Source organism: Pleurodeles waltl, unplaced genomic scaffold (genome assembly GCF_031143425.1).
Source record: "Pleurodeles waltl isolate 20211129_DDA unplaced genomic scaffold, aPleWal1.hap1.20221129 scaffold_72, whole genome shotgun sequence".
Taxonomy (NCBI): Eukaryota; Metazoa; Chordata; class Amphibia; order Caudata; family Salamandridae; genus Pleurodeles; species Pleurodeles waltl.
This window is the reverse complement of record NW_027150393.1, coordinates 1,817,500-1,833,860: the sequence shown is the minus strand read 5'-3', so window position 1 is coordinate 1,833,860 and position 16,361 is coordinate 1,817,500. Positions and strand designations below refer to the sequence as shown.

General features: G+C 48.6%; 9 non-coding genes across 9 annotated transcripts; all 9 read left to right on the top strand.

Annotated features, from left to right (window-relative positions):
- The first annotated feature begins 750 nt into the window (after positions 1-750).
- TRNAL-CAA (transfer RNA leucine (anticodon CAA)) lies at positions 751-862 on the top strand. Its single transcript has 2 exons — positions 751-788; positions 817-862. It is a non-coding gene; the product is annotated as a tRNA-Leu (tRNA).
- Positions 863-3,516: 2,654 nt separating this feature from the next.
- Positions 3,517-3,588, top strand: TRNAP-AGG (transfer RNA proline (anticodon AGG)). Its single transcript has one exon. It is a non-coding gene; the product is annotated as a tRNA-Pro (tRNA).
- A 768-nt stretch (positions 3,589-4,356) lies between these two features.
- On the top strand, positions 4,357-4,468 carry TRNAL-CAA (transfer RNA leucine (anticodon CAA)). The gene is made up of 2 exons: positions 4,357-4,394; positions 4,423-4,468. It is a non-coding gene; the product is annotated as a tRNA-Leu (tRNA).
- Positions 4,469-7,101: 2,633 nt separating this feature from the next.
- On the top strand, positions 7,102-7,173 carry TRNAP-AGG (transfer RNA proline (anticodon AGG)). The gene has a single exon. It is a non-coding gene; the product is annotated as a tRNA-Pro (tRNA).
- A 768-nt stretch (positions 7,174-7,941) lies between these two features.
- Positions 7,942-8,053, top strand: TRNAL-CAA (transfer RNA leucine (anticodon CAA)). The gene is made up of 2 exons: positions 7,942-7,979; positions 8,008-8,053. It is a non-coding gene; the product is annotated as a tRNA-Leu (tRNA).
- A 2,644-nt stretch (positions 8,054-10,697) lies between these two features.
- On the top strand, positions 10,698-10,769 carry TRNAP-AGG (transfer RNA proline (anticodon AGG)). Its single transcript has one exon. It is a non-coding gene; the product is annotated as a tRNA-Pro (tRNA).
- Positions 10,770-11,537: 768 nt separating this feature from the next.
- Positions 11,538-11,649, top strand: TRNAL-CAA (transfer RNA leucine (anticodon CAA)). The gene is made up of 2 exons: positions 11,538-11,575; positions 11,604-11,649. It is a non-coding gene; the product is annotated as a tRNA-Leu (tRNA).
- A 2,633-nt stretch (positions 11,650-14,282) lies between these two features.
- TRNAP-AGG (transfer RNA proline (anticodon AGG)) lies at positions 14,283-14,354 on the top strand. Its single transcript has one exon. It is a non-coding gene; the product is annotated as a tRNA-Pro (tRNA).
- A 768-nt stretch (positions 14,355-15,122) lies between these two features.
- TRNAL-CAA (transfer RNA leucine (anticodon CAA)) lies at positions 15,123-15,234 on the top strand. Its single transcript has 2 exons — positions 15,123-15,160; positions 15,189-15,234. It is a non-coding gene; the product is annotated as a tRNA-Leu (tRNA).
- The last annotated feature ends 1,127 nt before the right edge of the window (positions 15,235-16,361 follow it).

The following is a 16,361-nucleotide window of genomic DNA, read 5'->3' as shown; positions in this document are numbered from 1 at the left end:
CAAATCCTGCTCAAAATACACAACCCCTCAACATTTCTCATTTTACTCGAAGCATTGTTGCGCAAAACATATTTTTTGCCTCAGGCGAAAAATGGATTACAATGCCTTGGCTTCCTTCCTGCTTGCTCTCAGTGCGCCCTGTGTGATGATTTCACAGGCTCTCCTTCCTGGCATTTAGGCATCAGATATTTGTCTGTCTCTGCCCGCAGCTATGGGATTTTTCAGGACGTCTGAGTGTATGCATGCTGGCCGACACCGCTGCAATTTTCACACTTACCCCTCGCATTCCGAGCAACTGCTGATAAAGTATAGAGGAAATCGTGCAAACATATGAGGGGAACTGTGCTCCTTCAGTCAAATCAGCAAGCTTGTTTCTGTAGTGTAGTGGTTATCACGTTCGCCTCACACGCGAAAAGTCCCCGGTTTGAGACCGGGCAGAAACACTTGGCAGCAGCAGCTTTTGTGTTTGCTCCCTAAAACCTCAGTCTCTCTCAATGCACACTTAGACAGAAATGACCTTTAAAAACTTGTGACCTGTGTAAAACGTGCTTTACTATTGCAGGACGCTAAAAAGTTATCTGCATCCCTCGGTGGTCGTGCATGTGCATTGTTTCTTGTTCTGTTTTTTTTTTTTTTTCTTGGCCATGTTATATTGTGGGGCCTTTAAAGCTGTGACTTTGATAGGAACATTGCAAGCGGCAAAATCAACAAGTGCAGACTGAAGAGTCCGACCTGCACACTGTTTTGGCTGTCAGGATGGCCGAGTGGTCTAAGGCGCCAGACTCAAGAGAGCTTGATCTTCAGTGAAGCTGAGCCTTCTGGTCTCTTCATGGAGGCGTGGGTTCAAATCCCACTTCTGACAGGTGTATTTTCTTCCCATAATCTTGCTCTGCTTGCAGAGCCAGCTCCTCAGACCACTATCTTTGGAAGCTGCTGTGGCATGTGAGGAGAAATCCACCAACCCATCGGCTGGGCCCTCAATCAAAATTCTGTGTATTACTGGAAGGGGCGTCTCAGGCACACCTTCTGTTAGAGCTGCACTTTATGACAGTAACTACCATGCTGGTTTCTACTTAAGCAGTTGATTCTATCGTTTGAAGTGAGGCTCTCCTGCCACCTTTTGGGCAAAGAAGACTCTGCCCCTGCAACAACACAGGCAGACAAGCTCAAACTAGGTTTCTTGGTTAGGTGGGCGGAGCATATTGGCAATGGTGCCTCCTCGTGACTTGCAATTTACATGAAGAAGACAGAGAGGCAGCTGGGAGTAGGCAGTACCCATGAACCCCTGAACACTGTCTTGCGACTAGCACACAATTCTGAAATGAGGCGGGGGAAAGGAGGTGATTTCCCCATCAAGGGCCATTCCGGGAAATCAGCCACCCTGCGTCTCCCAGGTGAGTGTTTCAGGCCTATGAGCCACTAATATGAATCGAGCCTGATCGAGCCTGACCGAGCGCTGACCGAGCGCTGACCGAGCGCTGACCGAGCGCGTGTGCTTGAATCCAAGAGGCATGCTCCTCTGGCTCAAGAGCTAGCAGGCCCTTCAGTGCTTCTGGTTGGGAAATCTAAGGTGCAAGGGTCCATGACTAGCAGCGGGTTACAACTACCAGAAAGGGTCTGCTTTTCACATCAGTCCCCTAGTTCAGCTCACTGGCACAGGGCATTTTGACTACCTCTTGCCTTGCTAGAGACAAACAAAAAATCCTTGACAGAAAACATTAATTGCTATGGCACGCTTAGAGAGAGAGAGAGCCTCCAAATGGCCCTGCTTTTCTGAAAGACGCTTCAGAAGATGTTTCAAATGACTATGCAGCGGCAGTCTAGTTGGTATAGGGGTATGATTCTCGCTTCGGGTGTGAGAGGACCTCGGTTCAAATCCCAGACAAACCCCTACCTTTATAGGTTCAGTCTGTGTTTTAAACAGGAGTATTTCTGCTTTTCACTCTTGTAAGATGTCATGTTGCAATGCAATACATGCTTTATACTGGCGTCGAGACGGTCCAGCATCATGAAGGTATGCGAGATTTCTTTGCAACTGCTTTTCTGTGCTGGAGCAGCAGTGCTCGTAGGAACATTAAATGCACAGTGCTTCTCCATGGTAATTTCGGGTCCAGTTCTGAAATCACCTCTTGGAATGAAAGTGATCCCAGTTCCTTTCTTCCAAGGGAAGAGATTGTGTTCCGGAAGGCTCAGCTTTGAGCGTCATGAACATTGGCCCTCATCCTTGCATCCCAGTCCAATGCATAGCCACATAAAGCAAGCAGGTGTGTCTGTTTCCATAGTGTGGTGGTTCCAGTACAATGCATAGCCACATGAAGCAAGCCGGCAAGTGTGTCTGCTTGTGTAGTGTAGTGGTTATCATGCGCACCTCACATGCGAAAGGTCCCTGGTTCGAGTTGCTGGGCTTTTTCACAGTATTTGCATTTCCTGCCTCACCTGACAGGCAAGCTGAGATAAAAGAGACTGTGTCTATCCCTCACCATCGTGAGGTACTACGCTCCTGGGGCATCTGTCACAGCTCACCAAGAGGAGTTGCGCCAGCTTACGGCAGTCAGTTGCTCACTGTTTGACCTTTGCAATGAAGCCTGAGGCTACAGCATTCAAGCCAGCCAAGGAAGGAAGGTACGAGAGCGAAAATAGCTTTCCTGCCCTCACCAAGAACACACACCTTGAGCAAATAAAGTGCCAGACTTACAAGGCCCTATCGCCACCGGAGCATCACTTTTAGTGACGCCCCGGTGGCACTATGCACTGCGCGGTATTTACAAGATGGCGTTCAGCCACATTTTGTGGCTTAACACCACCTTGTAAATACGGCCCCTTAGCACGCAGCGCGTTCCCTGGAAGGGGCGTGCAATGGGTGTTGTTGGGAGTGTGCCACAGCAACACCATAGCATTTTGATGCTGCTCCAGATTTAGGAGTTGGCGTAAATCTGCGTCAGCGCCAAAATCCAACGCCATCCCAGGGGTGTCGTTAGAGTGGCGCACTGAGGAGAAATGTTTTCATTTCTCCTTGTTTTTGCTCTTGCTATGTGTGATGCATTCTGCAGCACACATAGAAGTAAGAGCAAATCACCATTGAAGATTTTTTTTTTGGGCAGGAAGGTGTCCCTTCCTGCACAAAAACAATTTCCCCCTCAACGCAGTCATCCTTGTACCATGGTGCAAGAACGGCTGCGTTGGCGCTCAGCAGCTAATTTAGAGCTGGCGCAGGGGGAAGCACAGGGGTGCGCTGTATTCTACTAAATACGGCGCTTTCCTGCATTTTGAAAATGACGGCACGTGGGGCTTGCAAATTTGGCACAGCGTCGCGCTTAGTCATTTTCTTGTAAATCTGGGCCAAAATGTCTAAAGGATAGAGGCTTTTTATGTCATGTTCGATGAAGACCATGCAAATGACTCTAGTCGTACTGCAAAAGAGAGCACCATGTGCAGTTTCTTGCTTTGGGATGTAGTCTCCCACTCTCTGTCACCAATCCTCCGAGCAGGGTCGGAGCCGTTGCATTTCTGTGCCCAGGCTCGTTGGTCTAGGGGTATGATTCTCGCTTAGGGTGCGAGCGGTCCCGGGTTCAAATCCCGGACGAGCCCATTTTAGCAGAAAACAATCAAATCCTGCTCAAAATACACAACCCCTCAACATTTCTCATTTTACTCGAAGCATTGTTGCGCAAAACATATTTTTTGCCTAAGGCGAAAAATGGATTACAATGCCTTGGCTTCCTTCCTGCTTGCTCTCAGTGCGCCCTGTGTGATGATTTCACAGGCTCTCCTTCCTGGCATTTAGGCATCAGATATTTGTCTGTCTCTGCCCGTAGCTATGGGATTTTTCAGGACGTCTGAGTGTATGCATGCTGGCCGACACCGCTGCAATTTTCACACTTACCCCTCGCATTCCGAGCAACTGCTGATAAAGTATAGAGGAAATCGTGCAAACATATGAGGGGAACTGTGCTCCTTCAGTCAAATCAGCAAGCTTGTTTCTGTAGTGTAGTGGTTATCACGTTCGCCTCACACGCGAAAAGTCCCCGGTTTGAGACCGGGCAGAAACACTTGGCAGCAGCAGCTTTTGTGTTTGCTCCCTAAAACCTCAGTCTCTCTCAATGCACACTTAGACAGAAATTACCTTTAAAAACTTGTGACCTGTGTAAAACGTGCTTTACTATTGCAGGACGCTAAAAAGTTATCTGCATCCCTCGGTGGTCGTGCATGTGCATTGTTTCTTGTTCTGTTTTTTTTTTTTTTTCTTGGCCATGTTATATTGTGGGGCCTTTAAAGCTGTGACTTTGATAGGAACATTGCAAGCGGCAAAATCAACAAGTGCAGACTGAAGAGTCCGACCTGCACACTGTTTTGGCTGTCAGGATGGCCGAGTGGTCTAAGGCGCCAGACTCAAGAGAGCTTGATCTTCAGTGAAGCTGAGCCTTCTGGTCTCTTCATGGAGGCGTGGGTTCAAATCCCACTTCTGACAGGTGTATTTTCTTCCCTTAAATCTTGCTCTGCTTGCAGAGCCAGCTCCTCAGACCACTATCTTTGGAAGCTGCTGTGGCATGTGAGGAGAAATCCACCAACCCATCGGCTGGGCCCTCAATCAAAATTCTGTGTATTACTGGAAGGGGCGTCTCAGGCACACCTTCTGTTAGAGCTGCACTTTATGACAGTAACTACCATGCTGGTTTCTACTTAAGCAGTTGATTCTATCGTTTGAAGTGAGGCTCTCCTGCCACCTTTTGGGCAAAGAAGACTCTGCCCCTGCAACAACACAGGCAGACAAGCTCAAACTAGGTTTCTTGGTTAGGTGGGCGGAGCATATTGGCAATGGTGCCTCCTCGTGACTTGCAATTTACATGAAGAAGACAGAGAGGCAGCTGGGAGTAGGCAGTACCCATGAACCCCTGAACACTGTCTTGCGACTAGCACACAATTCTGAAATGAGGCGGGGGAAAGGAGGTGATTTCCCCATCAAGGGCCATTCCGGGAAATCAGCCACCCTGCGTCTCCCAGGTGAGTGTTTCAGGCCTATGAGCCACTAATATAAATCTCGCCTGATCGAGCTTGATCGAGCGCTGACCGAGCAAGTGTGCTTGAATCCAAGAGGCATGCTCCTCTTGCTCAAGAGCTAGCAGGCCCTTCAGTGCTTCTGGTTGGGAAATCTAAGGTGCAAGGGTCCATGACTAGCAGCGGGTTACAACTACCAGAAAGGGTCTGCTTTTCACATCAGTCCCCTAGTTCAGCTCACTGGCACAGGGCATTTTGACTACCTCTTGCCTTGCTAGAGACAAACAAAAAATCCTTGACAGAAAACATTAATTGCTATGGCACGCTTAGAGAGAGAGAGAGCCTCCAAATGGCCCTGCTTTTCTGAAAGACGCTTCAGAAGATGTTTCAAATGACTATGCAGCGGCAGTCTAGTTGGTATAGGGGTATGATTCTCGCTTCGGGTGTGAGAGGACCTCGGTTCAAATCCCAGACAAACCCCTACCTTTATAGGTTCAGTCTGTGTTTTAAACAGGAGTATTTCTGCTTTTCACTCTTGTAAGATGTCATGTTGCAATGCAATACATGCTTTATACTGGCGTCGAGACGGTCCAGCATCATGAAGGTATGCGAGATTTCTTTGCAACTGCTTTTCTGTGCTGGAGCAGCAGTGCTCGTAGGAACATTAAATGCACAGTGCTTCTCCATGGTAATTTCGGGTCCAGTTCTGAAATCACCTCTTGGAATGAAAGTGATCCCAGTTCCTTTCTTCCAAGGGAAGAGATTGTGTTCCGGAAGGCTCAGCTTTGAGCGTCATGAACATTGGCCCTCATCCTTGCATCCCAGTCCAATGCATAGCCACATAAAGCAAGCAGGTGTGTCTGTTTCCATAGTGTGGTGGTTCCAGTACAATGCATAGCCACATGAAGCAAGCCGGCAAGTGTGTCTGCTTGTGTAGTGTAGTGGTTATCATGCGCACCTCACATGCGAAAGGTCCCTGGTTCGAGTCGCTGGGCTTTTTCACAGTATTTGCATTTCCTGCCTCACCTGACAGGCAAGCTGAGATAAAAGAGACTGTGTCTATCCCTCACCATCGTGAGGTACTACGCTCCTGGGGCATCTGTCACAGCTCACCAAGAGGAGTTGCGCCAGCTTACGGCAGTCAGTTGCTCACTGTTTGACCTTTGCAATGAAGCCTGAGCCTACAGCATTCAAGCCAGCCAAGGAAGGAAGGTACGAGAGCGAAAATAGCTTTCCTGCCCTCACCAAGAACACACACCTTGAGCAAATAAAGTGCCAGACTTACAAGGCCCTATCGCCACCGGAGCATCACTTTTAGTGACGCCCCGGTGGCACTATGCACTGCGTGGTATTTACAAGATGGCGTTCAGCCACATTTTGTGGCTTAACACCACCTTGTAAATACGGCCCCTTAGCACGCAGCGCGTTCCCTGGAAGGGGCGTGCAATGGGTGTTGTTGGGAGTGTGCCACAGCAACACCATAGCATTTTGATGCTGCTCCAGATTTAGGAGTTGGCGTAAATCTGCGTCAGCGCCAAAATCCAACGCCATCCCAGGGGTGTCGTTAGAGTGGCGCACTGAGGAGAAATGTTTTCATTTCTCCTTGTTTTTGCTCTTGCTATGTGTGATGCATTCTGCAGCACACATAGAAGTAAGAGCAAATCACCATTGAAGATTTTTTTTTTGGGCAGGAAGGTGTCCCTTCCTGCACAAAAACAATTTCCCCCTCAACGCAGTCATCCTTGTACCATGGTGCAAGAACGGCTGCGTTGGCGCTCAGCAGCTAATTTAGAGCTGGCGCAGGGGGAAGCACAGGGGTGCGCTGTATTCTACTAAATACGGCGCTTTCCTGCATTTTGAAAATGACGGCACGTGGGGCTTGCAAATTTGGCACAGCGTCGCGCTTAGTCATTTTCTTGTAAATCTGGGCCAAAATGTCTAAAGGATAGAGGCTTTTTATGTCATGTTCGATGAAGACCATGCAAATGACTCTAGTCGTACTGCAAAAGAGAGCACCATGTGCAGTTTCTTGCTTTGGGATGTAGTCTCCCACTCTCTGTCACCAATCCTCCGAGCAGGGTCGGAGCCGTTGCATTTCTGTGCCCAGGCTCGTTGGTCTAGGGGTATGATTCTCGCTTAGGGTGCGAGCGGTCCCGGGTTCAAATCCCGGACGAGCCCATTTTAGCGGAAAACAATCAAATCCTGCTCAAAATACACAACCCCTCAACATTTCTCATTTTACTCGAAGCATTGTTGCGCAAAACATATTTTTTGCCTAAGGCGAAAAATGGATTACAATGCCTTGGCTTCCTTCCTGCTTGCTCTCAGTGCGCCCTGTGTGATGATTTCACAGGCTCTCCTTCCTGGCATTTAGGCATCAGATATTTGTCTGTCTCTGCCCGTAGCTATGGGATTTTTCAGGACGTCTGAGTGTATGCATGCTGGCCGACACCGCTGCAATTTTCACACTTACCCCTCGCATTCCGAGCAACTGCTGATAAAGTATAGAGGAAATCGTGCAAACATATGAGGGGAACTGTGCTCCTTCAGTCAAATCAGCAAGCTTGTTTCTGTAGTGTAGTGGTTATCACGTTCGCCTCACACGCGAAAAGTCCCCGGTTTGAGACCGGGCAGAAACACTTGGCAGCAGCAGCTTTTGTGTTTGCTCCCTAAAACCTCAGTCTCTCTCAATGCACACTTAGACAGAAATGACCTTTAAAAACTTGTGACCTGTGTAAAACGTGCTTTACTATTGCAGGACGCTAAAAAGTTATCTGCATCCCTCGGTGGTCGTGCATGTGCATTGTTTCTTGTTCTGTTTTTTTTTTTTTTTCTTGGCCATGTTATATTGTGGGGCCTTTAAAGCTGTGACTTTGATAGGAACATTGCAAGCGGCAAAATCAACAAGTGCAGACTGAAGAGTCCGACCTGCACACTGTTTTGGCTGTCAGGATGGCCGAGTGGTCTAAGGCGCCAGACTCAAGAGAGCTTGATCTTCAGTGAAGCTGAGCCTTCTGGTCTCTTCATGGAGGCGTGGGTTCAAATCCCACTTCTGACAGGTGTATTTTCTTCCCTTAAATCTTGCTCTGCTTGCAGAGCCAGCTCCTCAGACCACTATCTTTGGAAGCTGCTGTGGCATGTGAGGAGAAATCCACCAACCCATCGGCTGGGCCCTCAATCAAAATTCTGTGTATTACTGGAAGGGGCGTCTCAGGCACACCTTCTGTTAGAGCTGCACTTTATGACAGTAACTACCATGCTGGTTTCTACTTAAGCAGTTGATTCTATCGTTTGAAGTGAGGCTCTCCTGCCACCTTTTGGGCAAAGAAGACTCTGCCCCTGCAACAACACAGGCAGACAAGCTCAAACTAGGTTTCTTGGTTAGGTGGGCGGAGCATATTGGCAATGGTGCCTCCTCGTGACTTGCAATTTACATGAAGAAGACAGAGAGGCAGCTGGGAGTAGGCAGTACCCATGAACCCCTGAACACTGTCTTGCGACTAGCACACAATTCTGAAATGAGGCGGGGGAAAGGAGGTGATTTCCCCATCAAGGGCCATTCCGGGAAATCAGCCACCCTGCGTCTCCCAGGTGAGTGTTTCAGGCCTATGAGCCACTAATATGAATCGAGCCTGATCGAGCCTGACCGAGCGCTGACCGAGCGCTGACCGAGCGCGTGTGCTTGAATCCAAGAGGCATGCTCCTCTGGCTCAAGAGCTAGCAGGCCCTTCAGTGCTTCTGGTTGGGAAATCTAAGGTGCAAGGGTCCATGACTAGCAGCGGGTTACAACTACCAGAAAGGGTCTGCTTTTCACATCAGTCCCCTAGTTCAGCTCACTGGCACAGGGCATTTTGACTACCTCTTGCCTTGCTAGAGACAAACAAAAAATCCTTGACAGAAAACATTAATTGCTATGGCACGCTTAGAGAGAGAGAGAGCCTCCAAATGGCCCTGCTTTTCTGAAAGACGCTTCAGAAGATGTTTCAAATGACTATGCAGCGGCAGTCTAGTTGGTATAGGGGTATGATTCTCGCTTCGGGTGTGAGAGGACCTCGGTTCAAATCCCAGACAAACCCCTACCTTTATAGGTTCAGTCTGTGTTTTAAACAGGAGTATTTCTGCTTTTCACTCTTGTAAGATGTCATGTTGCAATGCAATACATGCTTTATACTGGCGTCGAGACGGTCCAGCATCATGAAGGTATGCGAGATTTCTTTGCAACTGCTTTTCTGTGCTGGAGCAGCAGTGCTCGTAGGAACATTAAATGCACAGTGCTTCTCCATGGTAATTTCGGGTCCAGTTCTGAAATCACCTCTTGGAATGAAAGTGATCCCAGTTCCTTTCTTCCAAGGGAAGAGATTGTGTTCCGGAAGGCTCAGCTTTGAGCGTCATGAACATTGGCCCTCATCCTTGCATCCCAGTCCAATGCATAGCCACATAAAGCAAGCAGGTGTGTCTGTTTCCATAGTGTGGTGGTTCCAGTACAATGCATAGCCACATGAAGCAAGCCGGCAAGTGTGTCTGCTTGTGTAGTGTAGTGGTTATCATGCGCACCTCACATGCGAAAGGTCCCTGGTTCGAGTTGCTGGGCTTTTTCACAGTATTTGCATTTCCTGCCTCACCTGACAGGCAAGCTGAGATAAAAGAGACTGTGTCTATCCCTCACCATCGTGAGGTACTACGCTCCTGGGGCATCTGTCACAGCTCACCAAGAGGAGTTGCGCCAGCTTACGGCAGTCAGTTGCTCACTGTTTGACCTTTGCAATGAAGCCTGAGCCTACAGCATTCAAGCCAGCCAAGGAAGGAAGGTACGAGAGCGAAAATAGCTTTCCTGCCCTCACCAAGAACACACACCTTGAGCAAATAAAGTGCCAGACTTACAAGGCCCTATCGCCACCGGAGCATCACTTTTAGTGACGCCCCGGTGGCACTATGCACTGCGCGGTATTTACAAGATGGCGTTCAGCCACATTTTGTGGCTTAACACCACCTTGTAAATACGGCCCCTTAGCACGCAGCGCGTTCCCTGGAAGGGGCGTGCAATGGGTGTTGTTGGGAGTGTGCCACAGCAACACCATAGCATTTTGATGCTGCTCCAGATTTAGGAGTTGGCGTAAATCTGCGTCAGCGCCAAAATCCAACGCCATCCCAGGGGTGTCGTTAGAGTGGCGCACTGAGGAGAAATGTTTTAATTTCTCCTTGTTTTTGCTCTTGCTATGTGTGATGCATTCTGCAGCACACATAGAAGTAAGAGCAAATCACCATTGAAGATTTTTTTTTTGGGCAGGAAGGTGTCCCTTCCTGCACAAAAACAATTTCCCCCTCAACGCAGTCATCCTTGTACCATGGTGCAAGAACGGCTGCGTTGGCGCTCAGCAGCTAATTTAGAGCTGGCGCAGGGGGAAGCACAGGGGTGCGCTGTATTCTACTAAATACGGCGCTTTCCTGCATTTTGAAAATGACGGCACGTGGGGCTTGCAAATTTGGCACAGCGTCGCGCTTAGTCATTTTCTTGTAAATCTGGGCCAAAATGTCTAAAGGATAGAGGCTTTTTATGTCATGTTCGATGAAGACCATGCAAATGACTCTAGTCGTACTGCAAAAGAGAGCACCATGTGCAGTTTCTTGCTTTGGGATGTAGTCTCCCACTCTCTGTCACCAATCCTCCGAGCAGGGTCGGAGCCGTTGCATTTCTGTGCCCAGGCTCGTTGGTCTAGGGGTATGATTCTCGTTTAGGGTGCGAGAGGTCCCGGGTTCAAATCCCGGACGAGCCCATTTTAGCGGAAAACAATCAAATCCTGCTCAAAATACACAACCCCTCAACATTTCTCATTTTACTCGAAGCATTGTTGCGCAAAACATATTTTTTGCCTAAGGCGAAAAATGGATTACAATGCCTTGGCTTCCTTCCTGCTTGCTCTCAGTGCGCCCTGTGTGATGATTTCACAGGCTCTCCTTCCTGGCATTTAGGCATCAGATATTTGTCTGTCTCTGCCCGTAGCTATGGGATTTTTCAGGACGTCTGAGTGTATGCATGCTGGCCGACACCGCTGCAATTTTCACACTTACCCCTCGCATTCCGAGCAACTGCTGATAAAGTATAGAGGAAATCGTGCAAACATATGAGGGGAACTGTGCTCCTTCAGTCAAATCAGCAAGCTTGTTTCTGTAGTGTAGTGGTTATCACGTTCGCCTCACACGCGAAAAGTCCCCGGTTTGAGACCGGGCAGAAACACTTGGCAGCAGCAGCTTTTGTGTTTGCTCCCTAAAACCTCAGTCTCTCTCAATGCACACTTAGACAGAAATGACCTTTAAAAACTTGTGACCTGTGTAAAACGTGCTTTACTATTGCAGGACGCTAAAAAGTTATCTGCATCCCTCGGTGGTCGTGCATGTGCATTGTTTCTTGTTCTGTTTTTTTTTTTTTTTCTTGGCCATGTTATATTGTGGGGCCTTTAAAGCTGTGACTTTGATAGGAACATTGCAAGCGGCAAAATCAACAAGTGCAGACTGAAGAGTCCGACCTGCACACTGTTTTGGCTGTCAGGATGGCCGAGTGGTCTAAGGCGCCAGACTCAAGAGAGCTTGATCTTCAGTGAAGCTGAGCCTTCTGGTCTCTTCATGGAGGCGTGGGTTCAAATCCCACTTCTGACAGGTGTATTTTCTTCCCTTAAATCTTGCTCTGCTTGCAGAGCCAGCTCCTCAGACCACTATCTTTGGAAGCTGCTGTGGCATGTGAGGAGAAATCCACCAACCCATCGGCTGGGCCCTCAATCAAAATTCTGTGTATTACTGGAAGGGGCGTCTCAGGCACACCTTCTGTTAGAGCTGCACTTTATGACAGTAACTACCATGCTGGTTTCTACTTAAGCAGTTGATTCTATCGTTTGAAGTGAGGCTCTCCTGCCACCTTTTGGGCAAAGAAGACTCTGCCCCTGCAACAACACAGGCAGACAAGCTCAAACTAGGTTTCTTGGTTAGGTGGGCGGAGCATATTGGCAATGGTGCCTCCTCGTGACTTGCAATTTACATGAAGAAGACAGAGAGGCAGCTGGGAGTAGGCAGTACCCATGAACCCCTGAACACTGTCTTGCGACTAGCACACAATTCTGAAATGAGGCGGGGGAAAGGAGGTGATTTCCCCATCAAGGGCCATTCCGGGAAATCAGCCACCCTGCGTCTCCCAGGTGAGTGTTTCAGGCCTATGAGCCACTAATATGAATCGAGCCTGATCGAGCCTGATCGAGCGCTGACCGAGCAAGTGTGCTTGAATCCAAGAGGCATGCTCCTCTGGCTCAAGAGCTAGCAGGCCCTTCAGTGCTTCTGGTTGGGAAATCTAAGGTGCAAGGGTCCATGACTAGCAGCGGGTTACAACTACCAGAAAGGGTCTGCTTTTCACATCAGTCCCCTAGTTCAGCTCACTGGCACAGGGCATTTTGACTACCTCTTGCCTTGCTAGAGACAAACAAAAAATCCTTGACAGAAAACATTAATTGCTATGGCACGCTTAGAGAGAGAGAGAGCCTCCAAATGGCCCTGCTTTTCTGAAAGACGCTTCAGAAGATGTTTCAAATGACTATGCAGCGGCAGTCTAGTTGGTATAGGGGTATGATTCTCGCTTCGGGTGTGAGAGGACCTCGGTTCAAATCCCAGACAAACCCCTACCTTTATAGGTTCAGTCTGTGTTTTAAACAGGAGTATTTCTGCTTTTCACTCTTGTAAGATGTCATGTTGCAATGCAATACATGCTTTATACTGGCGTCGAGACGGTCCAGCATCATGAAGGTATGCGAGATTTCTTTGCAACTGCTTTTCTGTGCTGGAGCAGCAGTGCTCGTAGGAACATTAAATGCACAGTGCTTCTCCATGGTAATTTCGGGTCCAGTTCTGAAATCACCTCTTGGAATGAAAGTGATCCCAGTTCCTTTCTTCCAAGGGAAGAGATTGTGTTCCGGAAGGCTCAGCTTTGAGCGTCATGAACATTGGCCCTCATCCTTGCATCCCAGTCCAATGCATAGCCATATAAAGCAAGCAGGTGTGTCTGTTTCCATAGTGTGGTGGTTCCAGTACAATGCATAGCCACATGAAGCAAGCCGGCAAGTGTGTCTGCTTGTGTAGTGTAGTGGTTATCATGCGCACCTCACATGCGAAAGGTCCCTGGTTCGAGTCGCTGGGCTTTTTCACAGTATTTGCATTTCCTGCCTCACCTGACAGGCAAGCTGAGATAAAAGAGACTGTGTCTATCCCTCACCATCGTGAGGTACTACGCTCCTGGGGCATCTGTCACAGCTCACCAAGAGGAGTTGCGCCAGCTTACGGCAGTCAGTTGCTCACTGTTTGACCTTTGCAATGAAGCCTGAGCCTACAGCATTCAAGCCAGCCAAGGAAGGAAGGTACGAGAGCGAAAACAGCTTTCCTGCCCTCACCAAGAACACACACCTTGAGCAAATAAAGTGCCAGACTTACAAGGCCCTATCGCCACCGGAGCATCACTTTTAGTGACGCCCCGGTGGCACTATGCACTGCGTGGTATTTACAAGATGGCGTTCAGCCACATTTTGTGGCTTAACACCACCTTGTAAATACGGCCCCTTAGCACGCAGCGCGTTCCCTGGAAGGGGCGTGCAATGGGTGTTGTTTGGAGTGTGCCACAGCAACACCATAGCATTTTGATGCTGCTCCAGATTTAGGAGTTGGCGTAAATCTGCGTCAGCGCCAAAATCCAACGCCATCCCAGGGGTGTCGTTAGAGTGGCGCACTGAGGAGAAATGTTTTCATTTCTCCTTGTTTTTGCTCTTGCTATGTGTGATGCATTCTGCAGCACACATAGAAGTAAGAGCAAATCACCATTGAAGATTTTTTTTTTGGGCAGGAAGGTGTCCCTTCCTGCACAAAAACAATTTCCCCCTCAACGCAGTCATCCTTGTACCATGGTGCAAGAACGGCTGCGTTGGCGCTCAGCAGCTAATTTAGAGCTGGCGCAGGGGGAAGCACAGGGGTGCGCTGTATTCTACTAAATACGGCGCTTTCCTGCATTTTGAAAATGACGGCACGTGGGGCTTGCAAATTTGGCACAGCGTCGCGCTTAGTCATTTTCTTGTAAATCTGGGCCAAAATGTCTAAAGGATAGAGGCTTTTTATGTCATGTTCGATGAAGACCATGCAAATGACTCTAGTCGTACTGCAAAAGAGAGCACCATGTGCAGTTTCTTGCTTTGGGATGTAGTCTCCCACTCTCTGTCACCAATCCTCCGAGCAGGGTCGGAGCCGTTGCATTTCTGTGCCCAGGCTCGTTGGTCTAGGGGTATGATTCTCGCTTAGGGTGCGAGAGGTCCCGGGTTCAAATCCCGGACGAGCCCATTTTAGCGGAAAACAATCAAATCCTGCTCAAAATACACAACCCCTCAACATTTCTCATTTTACTCGAAGCATTGTTGCGCAAAACATATTTTTTGCCTAAGGCGAAAAATGGATTACAATGCCTTGGCTTCCTTCCTGCTTGCTCTCAGTGCGCCCTGTGTGATGATTTCACAGGCTCTCCTTCCTGGCATTTAGGCATCAGATATTTGTCTGTCTCTGCCCGTAGCTATGGGATTTTTCAGGACGTCTGAGTGTATGCATGCTGGCCGACACCGCTGCAATTTTCACACTTACCCCTCGCATTCCGAGCAACTGCTGATAAAGTATAGAGGAAATCGTGCAAACATATGAGGGGAACTGTGCTCCTTCAGTCAAATCAGCAAGCTTGTTTCTGTAGTGTAGTGGTTATCACGTTCGCCTCACACGCGAAAAGTCCCCGGTTTGAGACCGGGCAGAAACACTTGGCAGCAGCAGCTTTTGTGTTTGCTCCCTAAAACCTCAGTCTCTCTCAATGCACACTTAGACAGAAATGACCTTTAAAAACTTGTGACCTGTGTAAAACGTGCTTTACTATTGCAGGACGCTAAAAAGTTATCTGCATCCCTCGGTGGTCGTGCATGTGCATTGTTTCTTGTTCTGTTTTTTTTTTTTTTTCTTGGCCATGTTATATTGTGGGGCCTTTAAAGCTGTGACTTTGATAGGAACATTGCAAGCGGCAAAATCAACAAGTGCAGACTGAAGAGTCCGACCTGCACACTGTTTTGGCTGTCAGGATGGCCGAGTGGTCTAAGGCGCCAGACTCAAGAGAGCTTGATCTTCAGTGAAGCTGAGCCTTCTGGTCTCTTCATGGAGGCGTGGGTTCAAATCCCACTTCTGACAGGTGTATTTTCTTCCCTTAAATCTTGCTCTGCTTGCAGAGCCAGCTCCTCAGACCACTATCTTTGGAAGCTGCTGTGGCATGTGAGGAGAAATCCACCAACCCATCGGCTGGGCCCTCAATCAAAATTCTGTGTATTACTGGAAGGGGCGTCTCAGGCACACCTTCTGTTAGAGCTGCACTTTATGACAGTAACTACCATGCTGGTTTCTACTTAAGCAGTTGATTCTATCGTTTGAAGTGAGGCTCTCCTGCCACCTTTTGGGCAAAGAAGACTCTGCCCCTGCAACAACACAGGCAGACAAGCTCAAACTAGGTTTCTTGGTTAGGTGGGCGGAGCATATTGGCAATGGTGCCTCCTCGTGACTTGCAATTTACATGAAGAAGACAGAGAGGCAGCTGGGAGTAGGCAGTACCCATGAACCCCTGAACACTGTCTTGCGACTAGCACACAATTCTGAAATGAGGCGGGGGAAAGGAGGTGATTTCCCCATCAAGGGCCATTCCGGGAAATCAGCCACCCTGCGTCTCCCAGGTGAGTGTTTCAGGCCTATGAGCCACTAATATAAATCTCACCTGATCGAGCCTGATCGAGCGCTGACCGAGCAAGTGTGCTTGAATCCAAGAGGCATGCTCCTCTGGCTCAAGAGCTAGCAGGCCCTTCAGTGCTTCTGGTTGGGAAATCTAAGGTGCAAGGGTCCATGACTAGCAGCGGGTTACAACTACCAGAAAGGGTCTGCTTTTCACATCAGTCCCCTAGTTCAGCTCACTGGCACAGGGCATTTTGACTACCTCTTGCCTTGCTAGAGACAAACAAAAAATCCTTGACAGAAAACATTAATTGCTATGGCACGCTTAGAGAGAGAGAGAGCCTCCAAATGGCCCTGCTTTTCTGAAAGACGCTTCAGAAGATGTTTCAAATGACTATGCAGCGGCAGTCTAGTTGGTATAGGGGTATGATTCTCGCTTCGGGTGTGAGAGGACCTCGGTTCAAATCCGAGACAAACCCCTACCTTTATAGGTTCAGTCTGTGTTTTAAACAGGAGTATTTCTGCTTTTCACTCTTGTAAGATGTCATGTTGCAATGCAATACATGCTTTATACTGGCGTCGAGACGGTCCAGCATCAT